Consider the following 16,771-nt stretch of genomic DNA (forward strand, 5'->3'; position numbering starts at 1 on the left):
TTAAACCCCCCCCCCCCCCTTCACTGAGTGCCTTCTGCATGCAAGGCACCATTTCAGGATGGAGTCTGAACAAAACAGACAAAATCCCTGCCCTCATAAATCTTACATTCTGATAGACAACAACTCTTCCTCAGTTTACATTACAGCTGTGTTCCCTTTGTGACTGGCCTTAGAAAATGAGTGGAAAATTTGGGGTGTATGGTTTTCTACACTATACTTAAAAGCTGTGATTAGAGCTTTACTATTTTTAACAAAAAGAAAGGAAGAAGAGTTTTTCTGTAATTGGGCAAAAACTGGAATATGGAAAGGGAAGGAAGGAGGATGGGGGAAATATTGCTCTACCTGAGAGAAAAACATTGATTTAAGATTTTAAAATGACCCAGTGAGAGTAAAGAGGCAGGCATCAGGGAAGTCAGAGAAGTCTGGGGGCTTCAGGTGTTTTTATTTATTGTCCAGCCTTGGAGAGATGAGTTCCTGGAAAGGAGGATGGGAGAAAAGATGGGATAATGGGAGGAGGGCGAATAGGACTTTTAGCAAGTCTGGTTTAAGTAACTTGGGATGTACCTTTAAAATATATGTCATCATTTGTGTTTGAAAAAGACCCCTTTGCCGTTTCTATTCTTAGGTGAGTATAGTGTCTGGTAATGCTGTCACTGATTTGTGACTGCTATGTTTGTTCTCTGGTTGTTTGACAATTTTTCTAAAAGATGGCTGATGGAACCAATTTGTCTCTTGTTTTATTGTGCTCAAATTGGTCTGTGTATTTATCACTGCTTTCCTTAATTCCGTAGCTGTGGTGTATTACTTGAGTTCCTGCTTTTGTTTTTCCTGCATTGTAAATTTCTGCATAAGGTTGTCCTGTTGTACTTAGATGTGAAGAAGGTGCTTAGTTTCTGCTTTCTGTTCTGTAGTTTCCTAGTAATGATCCAGTTTGGTGAAGATGTCTCTTTCTGAGTTTACACAAACATTGCACACTTAAGCATGAGAGATCTTTGGTCTTTTGTTTTTAATTTAATTCTTGATGGTCTTTCCCTGTCACTTGTGAGTCAGACTCAGAGTTTCATGTGATCTTGATTGCTGCAGCGGAATCAATACATATATATATATATATATATATATATATATTTAAAGCAAATTGACTTGTATTTATTTCGTTGCTCCAATAAAAAATGAACATTAGTTCCTTTTATGACCTGAGACCTCTTTTATTACACCCTAATAAGTCTTCAGAGTACCAGTTTCACTTTTAATATATTTTTGTAACTATATTTATTACTTTACCAAAATGCTGATGTGCAAGAGAACTTGAAACTTTTTGAATGTATTAAATTTAGTGCTGTAATTCAGACCAGGTTTATTAAGCTGTTCAACATTTGGCCATCTTTGAGTTGCCTGTATTTTAGATTCAAAAATAACCAAAAACAACCTTACTTGAATTTCTTAAATTATCTCTTGTAACTGGTTTTGTTTATATAATTTAAAATTTTATGAATATTTTGGTAGTTGATGGTCCTAAACTTAAGGACACAGATTATTTCTTTCTATTCAACTGTTCTGGAGTGTTTTGAATAAAAATGTGAATGTGAAATGATAACATTTAGCTAAATATGTAATAGCTTTCAGTTATAGCCTACCCTTTCTTTGTTTTTTGTTTTATAAATTCTAACTCCAATTTGTAAGGGTAATAGAGCTTGGAAGGATTAGTGATGATTTAGATGGCTTTATTGCTCTTATTCTGCCTCAACTTCTTCTGTCTTTTTATTAAAAATACTTTTCTCAGTGATAGATTTGTACTTTAGTTAAAGTTATTTGTTTTTCTTTGCTCTTGCTTTGTGTTGCTTTTTCTGCCTCTGCCTTTGCTTACTTGATTTTTATTTAAATACAGGGTGGCCACCAAGTTTGGAAACACAGATGGATACCTAATATATTGTTTATTGATGTTACATCACAGAATATGTTAAACTAACATCTGTGTTTTCAGACTATATGACCACCCTATAGAGGGGAATTCGTGTAGGTGGACCTTTTTGTCTTTGTTTGGATTTATATTGCCTGGCCAAACTATGGAGTCAAGTATAAGGCATATTTTGAATATAATGGAGTAGAGATGAATAGTTAATTATAGAGAGCAGGCTGGAATCACATTGGCCCTGTGTTTTTAAGAGGACTGAAAACTAACAAGGTAAAAATAAGTGTGATATTTAATTGGTTGTCAGATATTTTGGCCAAAAAAAGTTTGGGAAATGCTAAATAGCAATAATTTCAGGAGTATACTTGAAAGCTGGTTAGAGGGGTTGGCCAAATGGTAATGACATTGGTATTGTTTTACAGTGAGAATGACGCATGTTCTCAACAGATTTACTTTTTTTTTTTTTTGACAGCTGGTTGGTATAGGGATTGAACCCTGGACCTTGATGTTACCAGTACCGTTCTTTAACCAGCTGAGCTAACTGGCCAGCCCCTTCAACAGATTTAGATAAATATTTCTGAATTGTTGCTACTCTGTTCTTTCAGGTAATGTAGAATGCTTAGCACTGTTTACTTGTGTATGTTTATAAGTGTATATTAAGTCTTTATACTTGAAGTGGATTATGTTTCTGGAAAAAGTTCCAAAAGGAGGGATGGTGATTGGGAGCATTGATGCTAATGTCAGATACTTGGATTTGAATCCTTGCTCTACCACTTCATAGATAGGTAACTTAAAGCAAGTTACTTGATGTTTCTAAATTTCGGTTTTCTCACTTGTAAAGTGAGGTCATTTGATGATAGTATGAGGGTACTTCAAAACGTCCATGTAAGATTTGTATTATCTTTCAATTCTATTTTTCCAGGAACTTTTTGAAGTACTCTTTATATTTCTTAAGATTGTTGGGTTGAGATAATCCATGTAAAGGTTTTTAAAAATTTTTTAATTTTTAAAAATTATTTATTTTATTTCACTTTTTTTGGTGGCTGGCTGGTATGGGGATCTGAACCCTTGACCTTGGTGTTATCAGCACCAAACTCTCCCAAAGTGAGTTAACTGGCCAGCCCAAATACATGTAAAGCTGTTAGCATAGAGCCTGGTACATTATAATTGCTAACCTTTATTGAGTGCTTTCTATTGCTATTACTACTATTACTACTATTACTGCTGCTACATGATATATGCTAAGCTGAAAGACTAGTTAAACTGGGCAGCAGAAGACCCTGTTTGAGGTTCCCACTCAACCTTTTAATGATTCTGTGACTTGTGAGTTACTTATTCTTTCTAAGATTTAGTAGTCTTAACCTGTAATCTAACTTTTTTTTTTTTTTAACTTTAGTAAAGGCAGAGGGCTGGACCATATGGTATCTTGAGGTCCTTCTGACTCTAAATTCAAGGGTTCTGTTCTAAGATTCTCATTTTCTACCAGAGTGTAAGCTACATAGGGCAATAATTGTGTTAGTTTTGTATGCTGATTTATCCATGTACCTATATTGTATTCTATAAACATTTGCTGAATAAATTTTTCCATAGAAACAGTGTCTTTTAGGGAGAGGAGGGAAATAGGGGGTAGGAAGAGGTTTACATTTTTTCTCTAGAATTTGATGCTTGTTTAAGGTATGAATACAGATTTCCTGCTGTTCATTTTTGTTCAGTCAATATAATCAGCATAGGCACTTCGGGAACAATTATTTGAGACTGCCATCTGGGGGGGTGAGAGAGAGAGTAAAACAGGTATATGAACATTTAATTATATAAAGTAAAAAGTAAAAGTGCCATAAAGGAATTATATTTATTATATATATATATATATATTTATATATATATATTTGTTTGGGGTTTTTTGGGCCGCTGGCCTGTACTGAGGTCCAAACACTTGCCCCTGGTGTTATAATACCATGTTCTAACCAACTGAGCTAACTGTCCAGGCTATTTCATGTATTAGGAATTTTTCTAAAATGAGTAAAAGTCAAATAGCAGTATTAATTAATCAATGTATCTTGTAATTTTTGTCTTGTCCACTTTTGGAAATCAGATGCTTTAAGGGAAAAGCATTAGGGTTATGAACTTTCTGAGAATTTCTTTTGGGTAGATTTTTATATGTAACCTTGAGAACTTTGGGGGAGACTTAGTAGTACTTTAATATTTTTTGGAGGGGAGAGTGATAAATAAAATTTAGCAAGCTAAAAATCATCTCATACTGCATTTTTTGCCTTTTTATTATGAAAAATTTTAATCCTACATAACATTGCAACAGTACACTGAGTACTTATATACTCATCACCTAAATTCAACAGTATTTTGTATTTTTGCCTGTCTTAGTTCAGGCTGCTATAACGGAATACCATAGACTGGGTGGCTTATAAACAGCAGAAATTTCTTATAATTCTGGAGGCTGGGAAGTTCTAGATCAAGGTGCTGGCAGATTGGGTGTCTGGTGAGGACCCTCTCCAGGTTTGAAGATGGCTGTCTTTTGGTTGTAACCTCACAGGGCGAAAGGAGGACTAGAGAGCTCTTGGGGGTCCCTTTTATAACCTCACTAATCCAGTTCATAAGGGCTCTGTGACCTAATTACCTCCCAAATGCCCCACCTTCTAATACCATCACAATGAGGTTCAGGATTTCAATATACAAATTTCAGGGGGACACAAGCATTATAATGTTGGCTGTATTTACTTCATCTACATAAATATAACTTTTGCTGAACCATTTAAAAATAAATAATAGACATTAAGTCACTTTACCCCTAAATTCTTAAGGATGAATCTCCAAAAAATGACATTTTACTCTATACCTACAATATTTTTATCATAGCTAACAAAATAAATGACCAGAGATCATCTGATCCCCAGTATATATTCAGATTTCCCCAAATGGGTCAAAATGTCTGGTGCAGCTTTTAACCCTCCAAACTAAGGTCTGTTGGAGGATCATGCATTACATTGCATTTGTTGTGTCTCAATTCTCTTATAAACACCCGCTTTAAAAAAATGACTTTGTCTTTTTAAAGAGATCAATTATCTTGTAAAATGTCCTGTATTCAGAATTTGTTTCTTTGAGGCCTTGTTTAAAACTAAACTGTTACATTAGATCCAATGACTTAAATTCACATTGAGCATTTTGGCCAGGATACTCCATAAGTGATGCTGTTTCTTAGCATGTCACATCAAGAGGCACAAAATGCCACTGTCGGACTATTCAGTGGTGCTAAGTTTGATCACTGGGTTAAGGGTGGTGATTGCTAGATGTCTCCATGGAGAAGGAACATTTTCTCTTTTGTGATTACCAGGTAATCCATGGCATAGTTTATTACTGTACAAATCCATTTCCCCTTCCGCCTCTCACTTCATGGCTTTTCTCTTTTCTTTTTTACAGATGGATCTAGACAAGGGTCATCAAACTGTGACCGATTGGCCAAATTTGGCCTACTTTGTATTTTTGTAAATAAAGTTTTATTGGGAGATGAACACACTCATTTGTTTGCATATGTCTAAAGCTGCTTTCCCACTGCTATGGCACAGTTGAGTACATGACAGGAACCATATGGCCCTGCAAAGCCAAAAATATTTATCTGGCCCTTTAAAGAAAAAGTTTGCTAACCCCTGATCAGGATGTATGTTTTTGTTCCCTTTCTCACTGTAGTGGTAAAAAGTATGTATTTACATATTTGGTGTTTATGTTGTTGGTGTTGATAATGTAACTTCTCCTGCACTCTGGTGTTATTCAAGGGATAACTGCTTTTAATATGGTTAAAATTGCGCAGTTACCGCTTTGTTATGTCTCCCAAACCAAAAAGTATTCCCAGTTAGTGCTGTACATGGTATATAAAATCATGTTAAAAACATTAAAATATTTCACATGCAAATAGTTATAAAGAACATTGAACACCAAATTACCTACCACTCAGCTTAGTTTAGGATATAGAACATTACCAGTATAGTTGCAGCTACTCTGTAACCTTCTGAGATTCCATCTCCTTTCTCCCGTTATTCTGAATTTTGTGCCTAGCTTACCTTCTAATAGATATGCTCTCCATACTACATACATATGTATCTATCTCTAAATAGCATATAGTACTACTGTTTTAAGAGACTTTATAGTTTGTGTACATGCTTGTATATAGAATATCTTTTTATACAATTTACTTTTTTCACTTAACATTTTTGCAAAGTTCTTTGTTCTGTATCTTTCTTCCATAGTGTTGCATATGTATTACGTAGTATTCCATTATGTGAGCACATTTTGCATAGTCTCTTTTGGAAGGACATTTGGATTTTGTGATTATAAACAATGGTCTAAAATGTAATTTACATTTCTTTTTTTTTTTTTTTTTTTTTTCCCCCCCCCCCCTCCGTGAAGCTCCTCTCACCATGTTGGGCAGTGTTGCCCGGCCACCAGACCGGGGACCGGCAACGGGATTGCAACCCTCGGTGTTGCTCCCGCGCCTCGCTCAGCCAGTGAGCGGGAACCGGTCTGTATGTGGGATCCGAACCCTCGGGCGGGAGCGCCGCTGCGCTTCCCAAGCGGCGCACTTATCCAGTGCGCCACCGGGCCGGCCCCTTACATTTCTTATTATATAAATGTGTGAGAGTTCCTCTAGGACATGTCTAGGAGTATAACTGCTCGACTGTAGGCTATTTTCATTTTACAGCCTACCTAGGTATTTCGAAAATTTTCTCCAAAGTGGCTATATAAATTTATTATACCAGTGGTATATAAAATTTCTGTTGCTCTGTAACAGTGCTGTCCTATGTAAATATAATTTAGAATTTTCTAGTAACCACATTAACAAAAAGAAATGGGTGAAGTTAATTTTAATAATGTATTTTGTTTCATCCAGTTTATCCAAAATATTTCAGTATGTTGACAATAAAAAATTAGATATTTTGCATTTTTATATTAAATATTAATAATCCAGTGTGTATTTTACACTTACAGCAAATCTTAATTTGAATTAGCCACATTTCAAATTTTTTCTAGCCACATGTGGCTAATGGTTACAGTACAAGACAGCACAGCTCTATATTCTTGTATACATTTGGTATTGAGAGTCTTAATTTGAATTAGCCACATTTCAAATTTTTTCTAGCCACATGTGGCTAATGGTTACAGTACTAGACAGCACAGCTCTATATTCTTGTATACATTTGGTATTGAGAGTCTCTCTTTTATTTTCTCTCAATCTAATGGGGAAGAAATGGTATTTCATTGTGACTTTAATTTTGCATTTTCCTGTTAGTTTTCATATTATTAACTATTATTTCCTTTACTAAGTTTGCATTTTTCTATTATTAGTATCAGTGAACATTCTGATGTATTTATTGGCCATTTGAATTTCTCCTTTTGGGTATTTGCCATTATCATTTGCCCTATTTTCTATTTTTCTGTTTTCTTTTAATGACAAAATATAATCTTACAGGCATAAGTATGGAATTACTTTGCCGTTAAATGCAGGTGTTTCTTTTTGTTAGCTGTGTTTAAAGAGTTTTTAGAGATTAATTATAAAGTGTGTCTATAAAAAGATGCTAATGAAATATTTTCACCTAAAGGCAGTTCAAAAATCCCCAAAGTATTTGGTTTGAAGTGAATGCTTTGGGAGAGGGAGAGATAGGCGGGTGGGCAGGGCAATTGCTTTATACTTAAGGTAAACAAAATCCTTTGTGTTTATTTCTTCCATACATTTCTTCCTTTGTTCTGCTTAATCTTGCTGCTTCTTTTCTCAATCCTAAGCCTAAGGACCTGTAGGAAGAGCTAGGCTGAGTGGATTCTGGCCTAGAGCCTAAGATATTCTCACAAAGGGCTGTAGAGCTAGACTGAAAAGGGGAGTTGAGTATACTTCATGTGCATCATCAGGAAATTAATTACTGTGCCCTCTGTCTGCAGTAAGTGGGTGTAATTGGCTGTGTGCTTTAAATGTGAATCACCAAAAGTAAAATTGCTGGAAATCAGGACTGCTTGTACTTAATAAATGTTACAGTAGATGGTAGAGGTTAATTGGTGTTCCAATAGATTTTTAGGTCTCTGCCAGTTTGATATTTCTGGGAACATTGGAATAGCTGACTAAAATATCCTTTCTTGAAGTATCTTTTAACTTAACGTATCTTTTATTTATACCTGCTAGGTGCCAAGGTCACAAGGTAGGGTAGGAGGGCAAAAATGTCGAAAGGAATGTGAATGACTTTATGGGAGTGGTGAGATGAAGGGTTGCAGATGGCGTCAAGGAGGAAATATTTCATAGGCACCTTGAAAGATTTGGTGAGATAAATAAAGTAGGAAAAATGGACTAATAAAGTAGGAAAAATGGACTAAGAGGTGGAAATGAGCATGATATACTTGGGCTGTGTAGGGAGGGCCAACGGAGGACAAATTGTAGAGGAAATTTCCTGATAAGTAAATCCCGATTGGATATTTTGTATTTAATGTCTTTCGGGGAGTAGGAAGCCATTACATCTTTTTGGAACAATTAAAATATATTTTAGGGAAATCAACCTGGTGATAGTCTGCAGGGTGTATTGGAGGAGAGATTGAAGTCAGGTAGACCAACTGGGAGGCAGTTAGATAATATATTAGGTGATGATACTCAAGATTGGGATGGTAGGATAAGAGAGACATTTAAAAGCAAGACTGATGGAACATAGTGACTTAATATATACTGGTTAGATTTATATCAGCAGATTTTTGATTTCTGCCATGGGTTTCTAGAAGAATGCTGTTGTTAATACAGATAGGTAGATTGGGATATGAAGGTGGTTTGGGTTCAGAGATGAAGTTTTTAGTTATGTTTGAAGATATGTAGCCTAGTTTAATGCTTAAAACCTAGACTATAATTCGTCTGAAAAGTCAGTATAGCAGTAAAAGTTGAGGCAATGAGGATGCATCAAAAGGCAGATACTATGTTTTGGGTTGGAGGTTAATTATTGTTTTGGGGGCCCACTTCCCTCTTAGTTTAGAAGGCTGAAGGAAAAAAAGAACAAATGCTAATGATGGGGAATGTTTTGAAAACATAAGTGTAAAGAGTTTCGGGAAGGTGGGAGTCAATAGTGTGAAGTGCCACAAAGTACCTTCCTTATTTTGCAAATCCTCTTTTTTAAGACTGTACTGATGTATGGGCTAATTCTACCAATCAGGACATCAGTGTTTGAGTGGTTTTGCCAGGAATATTGGTGATTGGGGTACTGAAATGGCTATATGTTATATCATGAGAAACATCCTCTATATGAAATATTCTAGACATGTTAGACATATTAAAACAATGTTCCAGGGTAAAGTAAGTTCCCTTTTGTGGGTATCAAGACTGTGACTGTTCATTAGAGTCATGTTCTGTCCCACTTTGCTAACTGGTCATAAATGCTAAAAGGGCTAGACAAACCTATAAATAAAATTTCCTCTAAAAGCCTCATGAAACATTTGCTGTCTGTCCCCCCCCCCCATTTGCTTTTTTCTAATCTAGATCTGTTTATCTGGGGGAGAGAACAGAGAACAGCTAGAAATCAAACCATGTAACCCTGAACTTATTTTGTTTTCATTGCTAACTGAAAAACTGTTGGGAGTAGGAAGAGCAGTTATTTTATTCCCATTCATCTTTGCTGAGGTTAAAAAGGTGATATCTGTCAGTGTGTTTGAAATCAATCTTATAGTAAAACAATCAAGCATAAAACCAAGGTAGCTATAGCCCTTGTTTCATCATTTAGGTAGTCAGATACAAATGGGAACATGAACTTCCTCTGATTTCTGCAACATTAGCTGAAAAAATTTAGTATTATGGTCAAGGGAAGGAATTTTTTTACCTGATAATCTTAAGATTTTAATGGACATGTGTAGGTAGCTGATGATGTATTCTGTAGGCCTACACTACTGTCTTGAGGCTTTGTCCAAGTCTTTGTACAAATATATTAGGATCCAAAGTTTTAAAGAGCCATGGAAGCAGTAGAAAGGAAGAAACTAATGATAAACACAACATGGATGGATCTCAGAGACATTATACTAAGTGAAAGAAACCAGACACAAAGGAGTAGGTGCTGTATGATTCCATTTAAATGAAATTCTAGAGAAGACAAAACTACTGACAACGCACATCAGTGGTTGTCTAAGTCTGGAGAGGATCGGGAGTTGACTTCACAGGGACAAGAGGAACTTTTGGAGTGATGGGAACGTTCTCTATCTTTATTTTGTGGTGGTTATACAAGGTATATGTTTGTTAGAATTCATCACTGTCTATGTAAAATGGGTGCATTTTATTATATGTTAAAAAACAGGTATCTTCAGCAGCAGGGACAAGGTGAACAGCAGAATGGAACTTCATGGATTGAGCACACATGTAATAATGTGAGGTTTTCCTAGTGAATCAATCTTTTTCGCAGTAAAGGTGTCTAATACTAGTGATACTCCTTAATGTTTCTGACAGGGGCGTATACACAAGGTAATTTGTATAAATGCAGTAAGGAAGTGTGTATATATATAGTCAACTAAAATCTAATAATAGTTAAGTTTTTTTTCCCTGGTTTTCTGGTTTCAGAAGTCATTGAATGGATTTCCAAAATGAAAAAGAATTTCAAAGAATATTTAAATATAATTGAGTCTAATTGAAAAAACCTGAGGGCTCAAAATGTTACTAGGATAATCATTCTAAACATCAGATATTTTCTCCTCTGTCAGTTTATATATGGACATATATAAACTGGGACATAACTGTAATTTTTTTGGCTTTTTGAATATGTCTGGTTTTATTTATGTATTTGGCTGGTTATGGTAGATTAGGGTATGATTTATGAATTATAATGGTAATGATAGCTATTACTTTTAAGGCATTTTATGCATGGCACTTATCTAAGCAGTTACTTATTCAGTTACTACAACTTTGTGATGTAGGTGCTTTTATTACTCCTATTTTCAAGACAAAACATCAAATCTTTTGAGAAATGAAGTGATTAGGCCAGCCTCACACTTACAAGTGGTTGAGCTGGCAGTTGAAGTCTATTTTGTGCTAATGTTCATACTTCTTTTTTTTTTTTTTGATGTTAAAAAAAAGAAAAGCCTTGAGAGGGAGGGTGGTGATTTGAAAGAGAAGGGCATAATTTGAGATTTTTGCTGATTCTGTGACCCACAATAAATGGATCTTTGATACCAAAGAATCTGGCACTTCTTAGCTTTTGACATCTCATGTTGGCAGGCATGCGTTCTGAGCTAAAGGCCATGCTGGCCGTTGGAAGTAAGCTTTCTGTCATTCCGAAGGGTTAGGGTTTCATCCAAAACTCTGGCTCTTACCCTCAGTGCTTGTCCTGTCTTTCTTATCCTCACTCCTGACATCCTAGCTGCCCACCTGGCCTCATGTCATTATCTTACATCAGGTTCCACTGGAAGGCCTCATGGGAAGTATTCCTAGTGTATTAGTCCATTTGTGTTGCTATAACAGAAATACCTGAGATTGGGTAATTTATATAGAAAAGAGGTTTCGTTTGGCTCACGATTCTGGACAGCTGCATCTGGTGCAGACCTCCGGCTGCTTCTACTCATGATGGAAAATGGCAGGCAGGCAGCAGTACAAGCAGATCACATGGCGAGAGGAAGCAAGAGAGAGAGCAGAGGTGCCAGGGTCTTTTAACAACCAGCGCTTACGGGAACTAATAGAGCGAGATCTCGCTCTGGCCCCCTCCACCAGGGAGAGCATTAATCCATTCATTAGGGATCTGCCCCCATGACTCAAACAGCTTCCAACACTGTCACATTGGGGATCAGATTTCCGCCTGAGTTTTGGGGGGACGATTCATCCAAACTCTATCACCGAGTGTATGTTCGTAATAGTTAATTTATACCCTTTATACTTCAAAGTCAGTTTTGCTGGATGTAAAATCTGTGACAAATATTTTCTTTCATTGCGTATGTTAAATATCATTGTTCTCTGGCATAGAGCACCGCTGTCAGTTTGATGGCAATCTGATTTTCTTTCCCATGTATGTGACTGGGCTTTTTGCCTGAATGCTGAAAGGATTTTTTCCTTTTTCCTTTTCAAATTCAGTAGTTTAACTAAAACAAGTCTTAGGTCAATTTTTCCTCGACACATGGTATGCCCTTTCAGTATGTAGTTCCAAGTTGTTTTATTTCAGGAAAGTTTTCTTGATTTGTGGTTTCTAGCATTTGTTCTGTCAGATTGCTTTGGTTTCCTTTTTGGGTGAACTTCTGTTAAATTTACATAGTCTTTTTTGTCCATCTTTTATATCAATCTCTTTTCCTCAAATTCTTTTCATCTTTTTTTCATTTTGACTTTCAAAATTTTCTTTCTTTCCATCTTTTCTTTCTCATAAGACATTACTTTTTAGAAAGAAGTTAGAGGTTTCCTTGGTTTAGTAGGCACTTTTTCCTGGTGTGCTTTCTTTGACTCTAGGGACTTTATTTTTCCTTGTTTTCTTTTTTGCTAAAATTCCTTTGTATAGAACGGGACCGTGATATTTTTTGGTGCTCATTTTTTTTTTTTCCTTTTTGTCTTTTTTCGTGAGCGGCAACGGATCGCAACCCTCAGTGTCGCGCCCGGACCGGACCGGGACCGGCTACGGGATCGCAACCCTCGGTGTTGCTCCTGCACCTCGCTCAGCCAGTGAGCTGCCGGTCTGTATGTGGGATCCGAACCCTCGGCGGGAGCGCCACCGCGCTTCCCAAGCGGCGCACTGTAGCAGTGCGCCACCGGGCCGGCCCTTGGTGCTCATTTTTATGGAGAAGTAGGTTTCCCGAATTTTAAGAGTGGGGTGGGTGCTGCTGTCTTTTGCAATTTTGATTCTCTTCCTAGCAGTCTTTCTTTAGTGTAGAGCTTTGTCTAGCAAGGGAGGTTTTGTTTGTTTTCAGAGTTTATAGGACCTACATTGCTTTGGCACTATCAGACCTTATTATATTGTTGTCCCCTTGCACTAACTCCTTGATTGGATCTTGCAGAATCCCCTCACAGTTTTGGCTGTTATTAGATTTTCCTGTCAAACTTTCCAGTGAGTAGCTATTGATTTTGGGGTTTCTCTCATCTCAGGATCTTCAGAAGCTTGTTTACTTTCCTTCTTCTTTTTGCACAAAGGCTTATACCACTCGGATATTATAGTGGTTGGTGTTTTATGGGGGGATGATACCTTTGTTGCTTAGATGCAGTAAATGTCTTTATCTGTTTTCGTGACGATATAAAAAACTGCTCCCCCCCACTACCGTCTTTGAATTCTCTCCATGTGCATGTTCCTAACCACTCTACTGTACTTCCTGCCAGGTAATATAAAAGTACTTCAAAAAGTTAATGGAAAGATTCATATCATCTGTTAATTCTATTTTTGCACGAACATTTTGAAGTGCCCTTGTATGATGAAATCAGGCCATTGCAGTGAAGAATAGCCATATTCTGACCTTGAATATTTTTCCCATGTGGTTTTGGAAGCAAATATCTGTGTAGAGTAGGACAAAGACAAAATAATAGGTAATTACTGGTTGGACATTTGAATTAAGTGCAGCTGGCTACTGATAAGTTTTACATAAGCTAGGTAGGCCTGAATGACCTAGAACCAAAGAAAGCCAAAAGGCCTGTGTCCTCACCACAGCCCACAGCTTCTTTATCATTTAAATACAATGAAAGGCATAGCTTGGTGTTGTCAGCACCACGCTCAGCCAGTGAGCAAACCGGCCATCCCTATATAGGATCCAAACCCGTGGCCTTGGTGTTATCAGCACCGCACTCTACCGAGTGAGCCACAGGCCGGCCCGGAATTGTGTTTTCATTTTCACTAATCTCTAACTGAAATTTAGCATTTTCTTCAATTATCAGTGTAGGACCAAATCACAGTAGGATATCAATACTTTTGGACTTGTTTACTTTAGAAAGCAGATATTTCCAGGACCGACCCTGTGGCTCACTCGGGAGAGTGCGGTGCTGGGAGTGCAGCGGCGCTGGGAGTGCCGAGGCCATGGGTTCAGATCCTATATATGGATGGCCGGTGCGCTCACTGGCTGAGCGTGGTGCGGGCGACACCAAGCCGAGCGTTGCGATCCCCTTACTGGTCACACACAAAAAGAAAGCAAGCAGATATTTCCATATCATTATAGTTGTAGGTATCTCAAAATATTGTTGAACTCATCACTACTTCAGAATTATGATACTTACTAGATCTGCCCCTAGATATTGTTACTGTGCTAATGAAGACTAATATAACTGGGTTTCACAGGAATTCTAATTGTTGTATGCAGTTTATGCTTTCCTGATTTCTAACCCCATATATTAGTTTTGCCTGTTTTTACATTTTATTTAAATGGAATCATACATTATGAACTTTTTGATATCTAGTTTCTTTCGTCATTGTTAATGAGATTCATCCATGTTTCTGCCTATAGTTGTATTCTTGTAGTTTTATTATATGCATATAATTAAAAAGCTAGGCACATATACTCTTCTAGAATTTAAACATGCTACACAGGTGATGTTAAATCAATTCCTCTTTTGTATGATAGCTATGTTGAGAACTGCTAATTTAAAATTTAGTAAGTGATAACCTTTGGTTTTTGATATAGCCTGAATACATATTCTTCACAATTCAGATCTTCATGTAGTCTAATTTTTAGAACCACTGTACATATCCAAACAGTGACATATTTTTCCTTAGATTAAATTCGCAGCTAAAGCAAAACACCACTGTCAACAAAGCTATTTCCGTTTTATGGCCTGTGTTTTTTTTATTTAAGGGCTTAGGGAGGGATTAAAAAGTGGCACTATTGCCTCAAATTTGAAATTTCTAGCTATGCTTTTGAGTTAGGACAAGAAAATCTAAATTATTCTCATCTGGCATGTCTCACTTATAAATTAATTTCATAAAATCTGTGACTTACTGAATTGATTAGTTTGCATAATCGCACTCTAATTTAGAGCTATTTTCCAGCTTTTGGGGGATTCTTGGGGAATAGTCCGCCCATACTATTCCCATCAGTGACATCTCTGCTTTCGGAGCTAGCCTAGTTATTCAACTATTATAACTAAAACTGTAAAATATTAATTTAACAATTATTTAACAATTACTCAACGCCCTTTGAACTCCGTATCAGTTGTCATTTCCAAAATCTTAAGCAAATGCCACTTGATCAGAATTGATTTGGAAGAAGAGGGGACTTTTGATTTAATTCTGACTGCATTAAGAATTGGAAGAAAGGGTAAGAGCCAAATGTTCTGTTTCTGAGTTTACTGATGAGGGGATGTTCCTTTGCTTCTCATTCAAGCAGTTGGCAGTAGTATTTAGGATTTGATGCATATATTTGTGAATGGATATGTTCTTATGTTCTTTAAGGCCCTGGATTGGTGTTGGTAGTATGTGACTTTTCAAGCATCTCTTTGAGCATGAGCTGATTATAGATTTTATTACTACTGTCATTTATTTTAGCAGTATATTATAATAATAAAAGCTGTTAATTTAAGTATTGTGTCTAGCAACAGGCTGGTAGTGAAGAGCACTTGGCTAAATCATAGGAACATTTCTTGATAACCCTTAGTAGAATATGTTGCCTCATTTAAAATTTAAAAATAGAAAGGTACTGTTCTAAACATTTCATGTGTGTGAGCTTTTAAAATTTTCATAATAACTCTCTCACGGTAGGTATTATTTCCCCCATTTTATAGAAAGTGAAGCAAAGGAAAGATGAAAAAACTTGTCTGTCACCTAGCATATATGTAACAAATTCAAATCTGGGATTCAAATCCAGGCAGTCTGGCTCAGGAGTCCTTGCTTTTTAACTGTAAATAAATAGAATAGAGTGGGTTGAGGAGACACATTATTATTTTCCAGACTTGATGAAACCTGGGTCATATGACTCAGGAAGGTCAACAATTCTCGCCTGAAAGTAAAGTGTTTAAAAGTTTAGGGTGTTCAGCCAGGGATCTAGGGCTAGATGCCACAGCATAAAATTAATTAAGTTGTATGTTGTTTTCTGGACCCCGCCCCCCACTTGAATTACTTATTTTTAGTATTCTGGCTAGTTCGAACATAGCATATCAGTACTGCTGTTTTGGATTCTATTATTACTATTTGTTTTCAGCAAGTGTTTCCTTTAAATTTGTTCTGCATTAGATTTCATTTTTAAATGTCATTTCAGAGGGAGATAGGGAGAGATTGGAAAAGGGGCATAAAGAATAGGTACAATTTGTTACAATATACATACTAGTAATATTGATTTGATCAACCTGTCAACATTGAATCCCCAAAATATGTATAATCAATTATGATTTAATAAAAAAAATAAAAATAAAAATGGTAAAAAAAAGTCATTTCATTGTTTTCAGAACTGATTTATTTAAATTCAGAGAAACTTCGTATTTTGTAATGAAACACAAGAAAATAAGGGGGAGGGTGGGGAAAAAAAATAAGATTGTTTTAACCTTAAATGACGTATTAAGTGAGTAGTCTATAGAGGTTAGTAAAGATAGTTTCATATGAAACTATACATATTTTTTTGAGCCAGGCAATACTACAATATATATATATTTTTTTCCACTTTGACTTTTTTTTTTAAATTTAATTATGTCGATATACAATGAGGTTGATTATTGTGGCCCATTACCGAAACCCCCCTCCCTCCTCCCTAACCCCCCTCCCACCCAACAATGTCCTTTCTGTTTGCTTGTCTTAACAACTTCAAGGAGTTGTAGTTGTTAAGTCTTCTCCCCCCCCACCCCCGGTTTTTTTGTGTGTGTGAGTGAATTTATTTATTTATTTTTAGCTCCCACCAATAAGTGAGAACATGTGGTATTTCTTTTTCTCTGCCTGACTCGTTTCACTTAATATAATTCTCTCAAGGTCCATC

The 16,771-nt window shown here is 36.4% G+C and overlaps 1 protein-coding gene across 5 annotated transcripts in view; it reads left to right on the top strand.

Annotated features, from left to right (window-relative positions):
* Window positions 1–16,771, top strand: part of PPM1B (protein phosphatase, Mg2+/Mn2+ dependent, 1B) — a 92,311-nt gene that overhangs the window by 6,454 nt on the left and 69,086 nt on the right. For 2 of the 5 annotated variants that reach the window (XM_008583152.1, XM_008583155.1), the window contains exon 1: window positions 2,417–2,514. The exons of the other annotated variants lie outside the window; for them this stretch is intronic. The gene's annotated coding sequence lies outside the window, so the exon portion shown is untranslated. Of the gene's footprint in view, window positions 1–2,416; window positions 2,515–16,771 lie in introns of those variants that run through there. 5 annotated transcript variants of the gene reach the window in all.

Source organism: Galeopterus variegatus, unplaced genomic scaffold (assembly GCF_000696425.1).
Source record: "Galeopterus variegatus unplaced genomic scaffold, G_variegatus-3.0.2 Scaffold2840, whole genome shotgun sequence".
NCBI lineage: Eukaryota > Metazoa > Chordata > Mammalia > Dermoptera > Cynocephalidae > Galeopterus > Galeopterus variegatus.